The following is a 12,900-nucleotide window of genomic DNA, read 5'->3' as shown; positions in this document are numbered from 1 at the left end:
CAGAGAACATCCAGATAAAAAGAGGAACAAGACAGGGGTGTCCTCTTTCCCCCCTACTTTTCAATTTTTATATTGAGCCAGTGGCAAAGAGTCTTAAGAATCAACCTTTAATATCCCCTTTTTCATATCAAGGCTTGGACAAGAAAGTGGCCTTCTATGCAGACGATCTAATGATCTTTACCAGCGACTTGAATGGGTCCCTAAATATAATAGAAGAGACTCTGTTTAATTTCGGGAAAATCTCTGGCTACCAAATCAACCAAGCTAAAAATGAAACCATGAGCTGGAATGAACACACAACTAGCCCCTATAACAAGGATAAAATCAGATACTTAGGGATAGATCTTGTTAAAGATCTGGACAAGGTAGCCCAAATCAATATTCATAGAATCGAAGGTGAAGTAAAAAAGCTGTTGAAAGTATGGGGTGGCCTACCTTTGACGATGCTGGGTAAATCCAACAAAGTCAAAATGGCAATTATCCCGAAATTCACCTTTGCCTTTGGTGCCATCCCACTGGATTTCAAGAGGGACACAATAAAGAAAATCCAGGGAGAACGCTCAAGTTTTATTTGGTCTTCAAAAAGACCAAGAATTGCATGGAGCAAAATAATAAGAAGAAAAGAACAGGGTGGAATTGCCAGCCCCGATCTCTTGGAATACTGTAGAGCCTTCCAATTTAAATCCAGTAGGACGCTGCTAAGCTCATATAATAATTACCCACTGTATCTCCAAGCAATGACCAAAAGAACTAGTCATTTTCTATATAAATTCGGACATCCGAAATACTTCAAAAAAGTGAAGCTAAAGATGTTAAAGTCAGCCGCTAAATCATGGTACTGTATAGGATCTACTATGGACATCCCTTACTTCAGTGACTTGGCCCCGATATGGGATTCGCCGGGTACCCCGGAGTGCCTCAAAGATAAACTCGCACTCCCTTTACAAAACAGCAGGAATCGTAGGGTGGGGAAAACTTCTGTTTCAGAACAAAATAATGGATTGGGAGATATTATCTCAAACAACAAATGCTTCTCTAGCAAAATTTTAATATTATCAACTTTCAAGTTGGGCGAAATCATTAAAAGAAGTCAGAAAAGGATATCAATCCTTAGAATCAGAGATGCTGAAAAAGGACCCCTTCCAGAAAGAAATCTCCTATTGGTATTGTGCCCTAATCTCAGCAGGGGAGGAAGAATTCCTGATTCCAGAGAGAACATGGGGGAAGGAACTGCTGACGCTGGATATAAACAACAAATGGCAAGTATCAATGAACAAATGCTGGTCAATTGTAGCATCTGCCGCTTTAAAGAGAAATCATTTATTTACTACTCATAGAGGGTACTGGACACCCAAAAAGATTTCCAAATTTAACTGGGCCAAAGTGAAGAGTTGCCCGAAATGCGGATTACAAAAGGCTGACGACTTACACATGTTCCGGCAGTGCCCCCATCTCGATGGTTTCTGGAATGATGTGGGTAAGACACTAGATGAGGTATTGGGAAGGCATCTCAATGTAAGTATTGACTTAGTTATTTTTGGGGTGATGGGGTCAAATGTCTTAGAAAAACTATCCAAATCTCAGGATAACTTGGTATTCCTATTTATACTATTGGCCAGGAGAGAGGTCTGCGTGAAATGGGTAGGTCCAGCCCCCCCCGCTTCACAGAGAATGGCTGACCTCAGTATTAAAAATCTATAATTTGGATAAAAAGAAACCACCTTCTAAGAAGTACAAATTTTGGGAGATATGGGAAAACTATCATATGGGATAGTTACAGATACATTTTTTGCAAGGTCGAAACAGTTTTGATTGGCACACTTATTCATAAGTCTAATGATTATGTGTTAGGAATGTAAAATCGGGTGAAGGCCTGTAAGAGTAGCCAAGATGGCTAGCTCAACCCCATAGGAAAAACCTTCTTCAAAGTAATGGAAATAAGGGAAATAAGGTGATCCCTCTATCTTTAAAGCTTGTATGGGGTACTGCCTAGACTCAGCATTATGCCAGTGAAGGTAAAGGATAAAGAGAAAAGGGGTCCGACAACTCCTTACTATCAATGTTGCACAATGAGGACTATAAAAAAAAAAAAAAAAGACATGGATTGTAACCAGTTAACCATTAGCCCAATTTCTTGCAGAGACAGTGTCAGAAACCTTGGATATATTCACTTTACAGAAACTGAATATTTTAACAAATAAGAGTTTGCTGCTATTCTTCTCTTAAGTACTAAAGCACAACAACACCTTAAAAAAACTTGTGAGTATAGTAATAAATACCAAAAAAACAGTTTTGAGACCAAATCTAATTTTGATAGCGCAAATATTATTCAAGCAAAAACTAGTAGGAAAAACGCTAGATACTTTAAAATTGTGAAGCATCATGTTGGAGATCATAGTAATCATCAAAGGTATTCTTCTGCTTCCTTGACAAAAAAGTAAAAAAATAACTAGATTTTCCAATGCCCTCTGCTGAAACTCCTCTGGGATAGAGTGGGCATGAATGGAGCAGACCTGAATTGATTCACATCTCTATCAACAATATGAAAATATCAAACATCTTGTCTGACCCCTTTTGGCTAGAACAGAAGGTAAACCAATGCTCCATTCTCATTACTGTAATGGACACCTCCTGCTTTTCATCTCAAGGAATTCAAAAACACATATCATTTTCATGCCATGTCACAAAATTGTGTCTGAAAATCTTCTCTCCATGGACAATATTCTCCAGTGGACAGTCAATTCTGGATTACTGTCCATCAAAGCAAACTAAATCCTCTCATACAGAATTCCTCTTGATCTATCCACCAAATATCCTATTTTTTCTGTTGAACTGGCCAACAGACCTGTCTTGCAAACTCTCCATAGTTTAATATGCAAAATCCACTTCAATCTTCTGGGACAAAAACCTGTATCTCCAAGCACACACCAACTCACTATCCAAGTAGGCATAATTCCACCAAAGATGTCTTCAAGTTACAAAATACTTAATCATGGACGAGACATGTAGGGAAGAAATGTAGTACCTGGTGTTATCTAGTCTGACTATAGCAATTCCGTTCAGGTAAAAAATGCCTTAGACAGACCTGGCCCCTCTCAGGGTAATTCTACAAAAAACTGCCAGGCTAGTAAGGGGTACAAGAAAATTAGATCACACTACTTTTTCTCCTATTATTGTATTGTATCGTAATTGCATTTATATAGTGCTTACTACCCCCGATGAGGCGTTGAAGTGCTTTATCGGCAAGTAGCAAACTACTCCGGAACCCATAAAGGATTAGTGGTGAAATTAGTATAGTAAAATATGAAATTAACTTGAGTGGTGGACATGATAATCTATCATTTGGATTGAGAAGGATAGTGGAGGGATAGAAGAGGGAAAAGGCTCGCATTTATAAGTGCTTGTCATTCCTGATGAGACATCGAAGCTCTTTTAGGCAAGCAACACGTTACTCCGGAACAATAAATGATTAGTGGTGAATTAGTCTGGGGGAATATGAAATGAATTTGAGTGGTGGACATATTAGTCTGTTATTTGGATTGAAAAGGATTGTGTAGGGATGGAAGAGGGAAGGGTTAGCATTTATATAGTGCTTGCTACCCATGATGAGGTGTTGCAAAATGTCAGCGCATTCAGGCAGGTATCATGCTACTCCGGAAACCAAATAGTATTAGTAGGGAATTAGTCTAGGGAAATATGGAATTAATTTGAGTGGTGGACATTTTAGTCTGTTATTTGGATTGAGAAGGTTAGTGGAGGGATAGAGGAGGGCAAAGGTTTGCATTTATATAGTGCTTGCAACCGCCGATGAGGCACTGAAGCGCTTCTAGGCGATCAGAGCGCTCCTCCAGAACCAAAAACCAACAAGGATTAGTGGTGAATTAGTCTGGGGAATATGAAATTAATTTGAATGGTGGACATGTTAGTCTGTTATTTGGATTGAAAAGGAATAGTGGAAAGATAGAAGATGGAAAGATCTAGAAATCTTTTAGGGGAGTTTATAGCAGTTGGAGGGGGTTTGGGGTGAGTAACTAGGGTGGAAGGGAAAGAGTCAGAGGGAAAGGTTCAGAAAGGCTCATTTGGGGATCTGAATAGTAAAAAAGGTATGAGATGATGCAAGGAGGGGAAGAGGAGGGAAGAGTCTAGAAAGGGTCATTTTTTGGATCTCAGTAGTGGTGTGGGGTTGAGATGAAAGATAGTGGAGGTAGAGCATATATTGATAAAGGTATAGGGTGAGAAATAGAGTAGTGCAAAGCATGCAAAACATACATGTAATTATATATCTATCTTTAAATACATTAGCGGGAATATGGCCCTGGTGGACTACAGAGCAGAAGCTATTAGACAGTTAACTGATATTGACCATTATGAGGTGATAGATTGCAACGTATAAGCAATCAATTAAGACATTAAGGAATCGGTCTAAGAGACATTGATGAGTACAGCGTCTTGAAGACTGACAATCCTAGAAACCTATAAATGTACCCTCTCCCTAGAGTAGATAAGCATCCCATGTGACCATCAGAAAGGGTCAGTTTAGCCTCTAATGGGAGCTTTTTAGAGAATACAGCCATTTATTTGTTCTTTCTGGTACCATATGTTAAAACCCTACCATCGTACTGCCAGGATCTTGATTATTTTCTACAAAGGATTGGTGAGAATATGTAGGAACCTACCTACACCATGATCACTTTGGATGTGTGCTTGCTGTATACCAACATATAGCAAACTTTGGGGGTTAAAACAGTATGCACTTTTTACCCAGCAGATCCGACTCTATTTGCTGACACTGAGATTTTACACTCCATGATGTCTTCCAGTCAGGAGCAAAACATTTTTCTGTTTGAGAAAACTCTACATTGTCAACGCTCCAGAACAGCGATGGGCACCTGGTTCGTTTCCCAGCTTCACTAATCGTTTCATTGGCTTGTGGGAGAAGCAGGCGGTCTGGGCGGAACACAATGCATATTATATCAGACATATCCCCCTGTGGGTTAGGTAAATCAACCATCATTTTCAGACCTGGGAGGGAGACACAGGAGTTGTTCATAGAGTTTGTCGACATTTTGGGACATACTCTAAATTTATGTTCACCTATTGTTTGAATAAGAAGGTGATAGATTACTTTGATGTTCATTTGCATATTGAAGGGGGTCACATAACATCATCACTGCACAGAAACAAGACTGCAGGGAGCAATGTTCTGCATGCCACGAGCCATCATCCCACAAAACTTAAATAGAGAATCTTATATGGGAAGCTCATAGGAGCCGGAAGCAACTGTAGTACTAATAAAGGCTACAGAATATACTGGAACAACTTAGAGGGCAGGGATACTCCCAAATGGTGTTATTGCAGGTTATGAAAAAAGATTTCCGATTTGAAAAGAGAAGGCTCTTTTTAACAACAATGTTAAAAACAAAAGCATTAGTAAGCATACTGTGACGTTCATTTTCAAGTACAACAAGTAGTCCCAACGGGTTAAGAAAATCCTTAGCAAATAATGGTCCTTCCCAAGAGTTGATTCTTTCATAAAGAATATGTGGGAATGCACCCTCCAGTTGCATACAGGAAAGCCAAGACCTTAGGAAACTTATTGGTACACAGTTACCTCACTGAACCCCCAAAAGAACTGGGCTACAGACTTTTAATGTGGTGCATGTAATGACTGTAAATATACCACCAGTCAGATGGAGTTTAAGCCACTAACAAGCAGAAAAAAGAAAATATCCAAGTACATCACCAGTTCTTCTGATCACACTGGGCATGCTCGGAAATGCCCACCTAAATAAATGTATATAGGTGATACCAAACTCCCCTTATGGAAAGGAATACGTGAACATCTAAGAGCGATCAAAACGTTCATGGGGCTTGCCCTATTGCTAGGCATTTTTTTTATGAGTGCTCTGACAGTAAGGTTGAAACCTTTCATTTCTTTTGTATTGATGGAGTGGAGGAGCAATTAAGAGGTGGTGACAGACAGGAACTCCTCCAAATAATGGAATTGCGTTTTATTATTGATATGAACATCAAAAGCTCATAGATCTGAATAAGGATGAGGAGCTGGCTGGTCCTATTGGTATAAGGGTCTCAGAGACTGTAGAGAATTGTGGATGACATGGAATATCACAGTTCTGCTACATTGTATTACCCTTCCTAGTGTTTACCACTTACCTAAGCTATATCAATGATGTGTGTGAAACACGCCAGCACCCAATTCATAAGCAACAATGCATGTATATTTCCATAAGCAATTTATTTCCTTTCAATCAGTAGATATGTTTAATACCTTCCTCATTTACTTTTTTGGGATACAGTCCCAAACATACATTTCTCTTTTGTTGCCACTTTCATTTGTCACTATTATTTTTCCACTGTATGTTTAATTTCGGATTACTGAGCAGATTTATGTACGGGTCAGACATTACTGATTGCATATGATTTTGATCAGATGAGAATTGCAGCAGGTTTTGTGTCGCTTGTGTGTGTCCAGTTGGCCCTGGGACTGACCCCTGCATTCCGCCGCTGCCCCTCGCCGCACCCGCTCCGCGGGTGCCGCTTCGCGGCTGGAGGAGGGCGGACACTGTGTTTGGCGCTGGGCTACAGGAGGCGGTGAGGAGGAATCGCGTTGGCTCTAGCAGGGACTCGGAGATCCAGGAGTCCCTGCTCTCACAGGTGCGCCAGCGGACGCGCCCACCACCAGCCACGCCCCCCGCCTGGTCAGAAAGAAAAGGCGCGTGTTTCCAGCGCTTCACGGGACCCACCTGAGAATTGCAGCAGGTTTTGTGTCGCTTGTGTGTGTCCAGTTGGCCCTGGGACTGACCCCTGCATTCCGCCGCTGCCCCTCGCCGCACCCGCTCCGCGGGTGCCGCTTCGCGGCTGGAGGAGGGCGGACACTGTGTTTGGCGCTGGGCTACAGGAGGCGGTGAGGAGGAATCGCGTTGGCTCTAGCAGGGACTCGGAGATCCAGGAGTCCCTGCTCTCACAGGTGCGCCAGCGGACGCGCCCACCACCAGCCACGCCCCCCGCCTGGTCAGAAAGAAAAGGCGCGTGTTTCCAGCGCTTCACGGGACCCACCTGAGAATTGCAGCAGGTTTTGTGTCGCTTGTGTGTGTCCAGTTGGCCCTGGGACTGACCCCTGCATTCCGCCGCTGCCCCTCGCCGCACCCGCTCCGCGGGTGCCGCTTCGCGGCTGGAGGAGGGCGGACACTGTGTTTGGCGCTGGGCTACAGGAGGCGGTGAGGAGGAATCGCGTTGGCTCTAGCAGGGACTCGGAGATCCAGGAGTCCCTGCTCTCACAGGTGCGCCAGCGGACGCGCCCACCACCAGCCACGCCCCCTGCCTGTAACGCCCTCTTATTTAGCGCTGTGCTAGGCGCTCAGCGGGACGCGAGCGGGACGCCGAGCGAAGCCCGAGCAAAGGGCGGGCAGTCTGTGGCAGTCAGGGGCTGTCTGAGGCTGGGCTGGGCCACCCCCCTTTCTCCTACGCCCTCCACGTCTTCTATCCCCCTGAGTCTAACTGCAGGCTCCGGACCCACCATGTCCACCAGATCCGGCAAAGCCTTGAGGGGTGGCGGAGCTAGTGCTATAGGGGGTGCCACGATGATTGGAACAATGGACAAATTCATCACCCGGGTGGCAACCGTCATTGAAAAGGAGATCGCAATGACGGAACGCCGCCTTTCGCTTGACCTTCTTCCATCTAAGCGGTCCTCCTTGGGAACTGTGGCTCATGCCCTATCGCCGCCTATCCCCCCCGCCATCTCACCCCAACCAGATGAGCACCAAATTGCAGTACTAGAGGCTGGACTAGACAGGATAGAAAGCCTCATATCACTTCCCACCACAGGTAGCTGCTGTAACGAGGCTATTGCTTCTGGCCCACCCTCATACATAGCCAGCCCTCTTGACAACAGGCCTATTGCGGCTTCTATTGTTCCCTCACCTCACACATCACCTCATCCCCAGATCCCATCTCCGCGGGTCCATAGGAAAAGGAAAAGGGGAATCAACACTAGGAGGGGGAATTATTCCATGCTTCACAAGCGCTCTAGGACAAAACAAAACAGGGACACTACACACCAAGGCACTGGGGAGTTGGAACCCCTTGGGTCTATAGGCCCCTCTCAGCATGCAGTCGAGCTCCCTACACCGTTACCCCTGCCCCCAGCCCCACCGGTTCTTGCTAATCAGGTCACTCCTCTCGAGTCTCTCGAGAATTTGTTAAAATCATTGTTTAACCCGTTACTTGACCAAGTTAGGAACCTGGGGGCTAGACTTGACAATTTTGAACAGGCAACAAGGGACAACTTTTTCTCCTTGAAAACCCTGCTGAAAGTGCAACCAAAACCTTCTGAACTCATCCAAGATAGGAATGTGGCTAGGGAGGCCCCTGTTGGCCAACCAACTAGAGTCCAGCCGTCGTTGCCGGCTAAAACACCGGCCTCAGGGAAAGCCCTTGCCTCTGTCCCCCCGGCCGGTGCGAAGCGGTCGACGACCAGTGAACAAATATGATATGTCAGGCAACAGTTACTTTGAGTGGTGTGTGTTTATATTGTACATATGTTTCAGCAGGGCACTTGAACAGGACAGGAGTTTCTCACCTCTCCTGGTTTCCCTTCAAAAAGATGTATGCAGCCTGTGGTCTCATTTCTATTTGCGCCTGAAACGCAGCACACCACATGGCTGTATGTGTCATCTGAGGAACTGTACACTACACTGGTGCCTAAGGATGCATTTAGCACTATTACACACATTCACTTTGGGGGTCACTGGTTCAAATATTTATAGATAGCATTCCATGTCTGTGAATTGCGTATGATGCACAATAATGTTGCTTGTGTGGCCAGGTGGATATGATGAATAAAATATTTTGTTTATTGAAGCTTAAAAGGCTTCTGTGTTGATATAATTAATTATTGATATTATATTAAGAAGCTTTGAAATGATACGTCGTTAATAAGTATTGACTGTGGGATGATAGCGCACTATTGTTGTTTTTTTTCATGTCCATGATCAATTGAAATGTGAAAAATGCTGATATGGATACGAGTATTCATACTTAAAATATGTTTGGTAGCATCAACTGTCATGTCGTCCCGCCTGACCCTGTTACAAGACAGGACAGGCGGACAGGAAACAGGAATAGGAAGTGACGTCGAGAAGGAAATGTAGTCTGTAAGCCAGTGCGAAGCTGGCAGGGAATAAAGAAGCATGTAACAAGCTTACCTGCGTCTCGGTGTGTTTTTACTGCAAAGATCGATGCGACAATGGCGACGAGGATGGGATGTCCATAAAACCCACATGCAGCACCATCGCTCAGCCAACCAGTGTGGCCGACCACCGAACCCTGCAGCACCAATCTCGACTACGCGGAAAGAGCGCGAAAGTCACGGTGCCTCAAGCCGTCTGCCAGAAAGCCAGAGCGCGTGTGCCAGAGCGCCGCCCTGTGTGTGTCCAGACGCCGCCTGCCGAGAGACACGCTGCCTGCCGTGAGACGAGCGCGTGTGCCAGAGCGCTGCCACCACGTGTCCCCAGACGCGAGCAATCGGCTCCGCGCAGCGCCGTAGCGCTGAAGAGCAGCGCCCGCCCCAGGCACCAAGAGAGAGGCGAAGGGGCCGAACGCAAGGACGAAGCGGAGAGCGAGGGTGAGTCCAAACCCTGCAGCCTTCCCTGCGCGCCCAAAACATACAATTAGCAGCAAGCACGAGAGAAGTCAAGGGACATGATGTCCCGCGCGGCAGCCATTTTGGGGTCAGGCGCCAGCGCTTAAAATCAATCCACACACCCTTGGTGGCAGCCATTTTAGGGTCAGGCGCCATTCAAAATCATGGACTTTGCTGAGAGAAAAAAGCAGGCAATACGCGCCCAGGATAAAGAAGGACCCCCCCCCTCAGAGCAAAGAGAACCTCACAACATAAAGAAAGCACTCGTTGCAGCCAGCAGCAATACAAACAAAACCAGGACGATTCCCAATCCAGCTACGCAGAGCCAGTCAGCTGCAGATGTCCGATACGAACCCTGACAGCTCATCAGGAGGGAACGACGTAGCAGGACCAGCAAGCACAGGAGGTCCAGTTCCTCCGGTTAACACGCCCACAATGGCCACCAACCCCATTGGAGCATCGTTGATGCGCCAACCACAACCATTGCCACTGACGCCAGGCAATAGTATGGGTCCAACGTGGAAAACGTGGAGTGAAGACTTTGAAGATTACATGATAGGATCCCTGGTGCAGGATCCCAAGCAAAAACTAGTGGCCCTGAGAAATTTGATAGGCCCGGACATTGCGCAAATCATCAAAGAACTACCTAATGCAGCAACTGCCAGCTATGAAGAGGTAAAAGTTGCCCTTGATAGACGTTTTTTTCACAAACGTAACGTGGACTACGAACGCCACACGTTCAATTTAGCTACGCAAGAAAAAGACGAATGCATGAGCGATTTCATCATGCGCATTAAAAGACTAGCACGATACTGTGATTTTGACAATTTTAAAACAGAAGACGCTCTGAGACTCCGCATCATTGATGGATGCCAATCCGAAACTCTCCGTAGGAGACTCCTAAAAAAGCCGTATACACTAGAAGAAATTGAAGAACTAACAAGAATCAATGACCAAGCGGAGGACTATGCCAAACGGATGGGAACACAAAAATCATCAGATCGAAAGGACCAGGCTCTGCGAGTTCAGGCGCACAGATCTTCCAAGACGACCAAGCACACGTCTAAAGCCCACAAGTCTCACACCACCCGAAAGTCATCGTCCAAACAGAGCTCGCGACACACGAAGTCTGCAAAGTCTGCGCCCACCTGCTACAGATGTGGACAAGACTACCCACATTCAGGACAATGTCCAGCTATCGGTCAGCGATGTCACCGCTGTGGGAGAGACAACCACTTTGAAATTGCATGTCAAGCCAAGCAGTCAACCCACAGGTCGTCAGCCAAAAGACATGACACGCGACATCACGCACGAGCAATAAATGAGAGAGGAGGACGCTCATCCAGCTCGTCAAACTCCAGCGTCCAGTCAGCATACTCCTATCAATCAAGAGGTTGCTGCGCAAGTGGTCACCGCACCAGGTGTCAAATGACAGAATCCTACCGGTCACCTAGAGACACCTCCAGCGAATCATCATCACACACTCCAACATTACAAGACAGTGATGAGTATATCTGTATGGTATCAGACCCGGACCGATTGAAGCGATATCCAAAACTTGACATCCTGATAGGTGACCACCCAGCCAAATTTGTCCTGGACTCTGGAGCCTCCTTAAACTATATCTGCGCCCTAGAATATCACAACATGAAGCAAAAACCCAAATTAGAACCCGCAGCTGTCCGCATATTCACATGGATGTCACGCAAGCCACTACCATGTCTGGGTCGGTTTCACACCACTCTCACGTTCAAGGACCGGAAAGTTGATGCTTTCATCCACGTAGTAGAAGGACCAGATGTGGCACACTGTCTGCTTAGTCTACCCACAGCAGAAAGACTCAAGCTTGTAGAACTTCTCTACATGACTGAAGATGCTCCCGACATCGTAGCAAAGTTCCCAAACCTGTTCAAAGGTCTCGGGAAGTTAAATCATTTCAAGGTAAAGCTCCACATCAACGAAAACGTGACACCTATCGCTCAACATCATAGGAAGGTGCCGTTCCACTTACAACAAGCCGTCGACGACGAGCTCCAAGACCTACTTCAAACAGACATCATAGAACGCACGACGGGACCCACCCCATGGGTATCGCCAGTTGTGGTGGTCCCCAAAAAGGGGTAGGACAACAAGGTCAGACTGTGTGTCGACATGCGCGCACCCAACACCGCCATTGAGCGGGAACGCCATCCTGGGCCACACATCAGCGATATGATCACAAAACTCAACGGCGCCACAGTATTCTCCAAACTCGACCTAAACAAAGGTTACCACCAGTTGGAGCTACATGACAAATCAAGATAAATCACGACTTTCACTACCCATCAGGGCCTGTTCTGTTACAAACGCCTGAACTTTGGCATTTCCTCGGCCGCCGAGATCTTCCAGGAAGCCATCAGACGGGTCATACAAGGCATTCCAAACGCCTTTAACTACAGTGATGACCTACTTGTATTCGGAAAGGACCAAACAGAGCATGATACCGCCTTGGATAGGGTCTGCCACGCATTATTGACTGCAAACCTAACACTCAATGCCAGCAAATGCGAGTTCCACAGAGACACTCTAAAATTCTATGGACACATATTTTCCAAAGAGGGAATGAGACCGGACCCTGAAAAAGTAGCGGCTCTTGCTGACACTCCAAAGCCCAGAGACGTGAGAGTGACCTTCGTTCCTTCCTTGGAATGGCAAGCTATTGCGCGCGCTACATTCGGGATTACGCCACAATCAGCTACCCACTACGAGAGCTCACTCTTCAAGGTCAGACATTTGAATGGACTGCAGCATGCCACCAAGCATTCACTGAAATCAAACAAGCTGTCGGGTCTGCTATCAACCTGGCATACTTCGATACAAAGAAGAAAACAGAAATCACAGTAGACGCCAGCCCGGTGGGCCTGGGTGCCATCTTAGCCCAGTACAGCGAAAACTCTGATCAGCGACACATCATCGCATACGCAAGCCGCAGCCTCACAGACACTGAAAAGGCGTACTCCCAACCGGAGAAAGAAAGCCTAGCTGTTGTATGGGCGTGCGAACATTTCCACCTTTTCGTCTATGGCAAGCATTTCACGATCATCACAGACCATCAGGCACTCATCACGATTTTCGGAAACCCCAATGCGAAAATGCCACCACGCATCGAACGGTGGGGTCTCCGCGTGCAGGACTACATCTTTACTATTGTCCACAAACCAGGGAAAGCTGAAAACCCAGCTGATTTCATGTCGCGT

This window comes from Lissotriton vulgaris, chromosome 3_1, assembly GCF_964263255.1.
Source record: "Lissotriton vulgaris chromosome 3_1, aLisVul1.2, whole genome shotgun sequence".
NCBI classification, from domain to species: Eukaryota; Metazoa; Chordata; class Amphibia; order Caudata; family Salamandridae; genus Lissotriton; species Lissotriton vulgaris.
The sequence above is the reverse complement of the archived record's forward strand: the minus strand, read 5'-3'. Positions refer to the sequence as shown.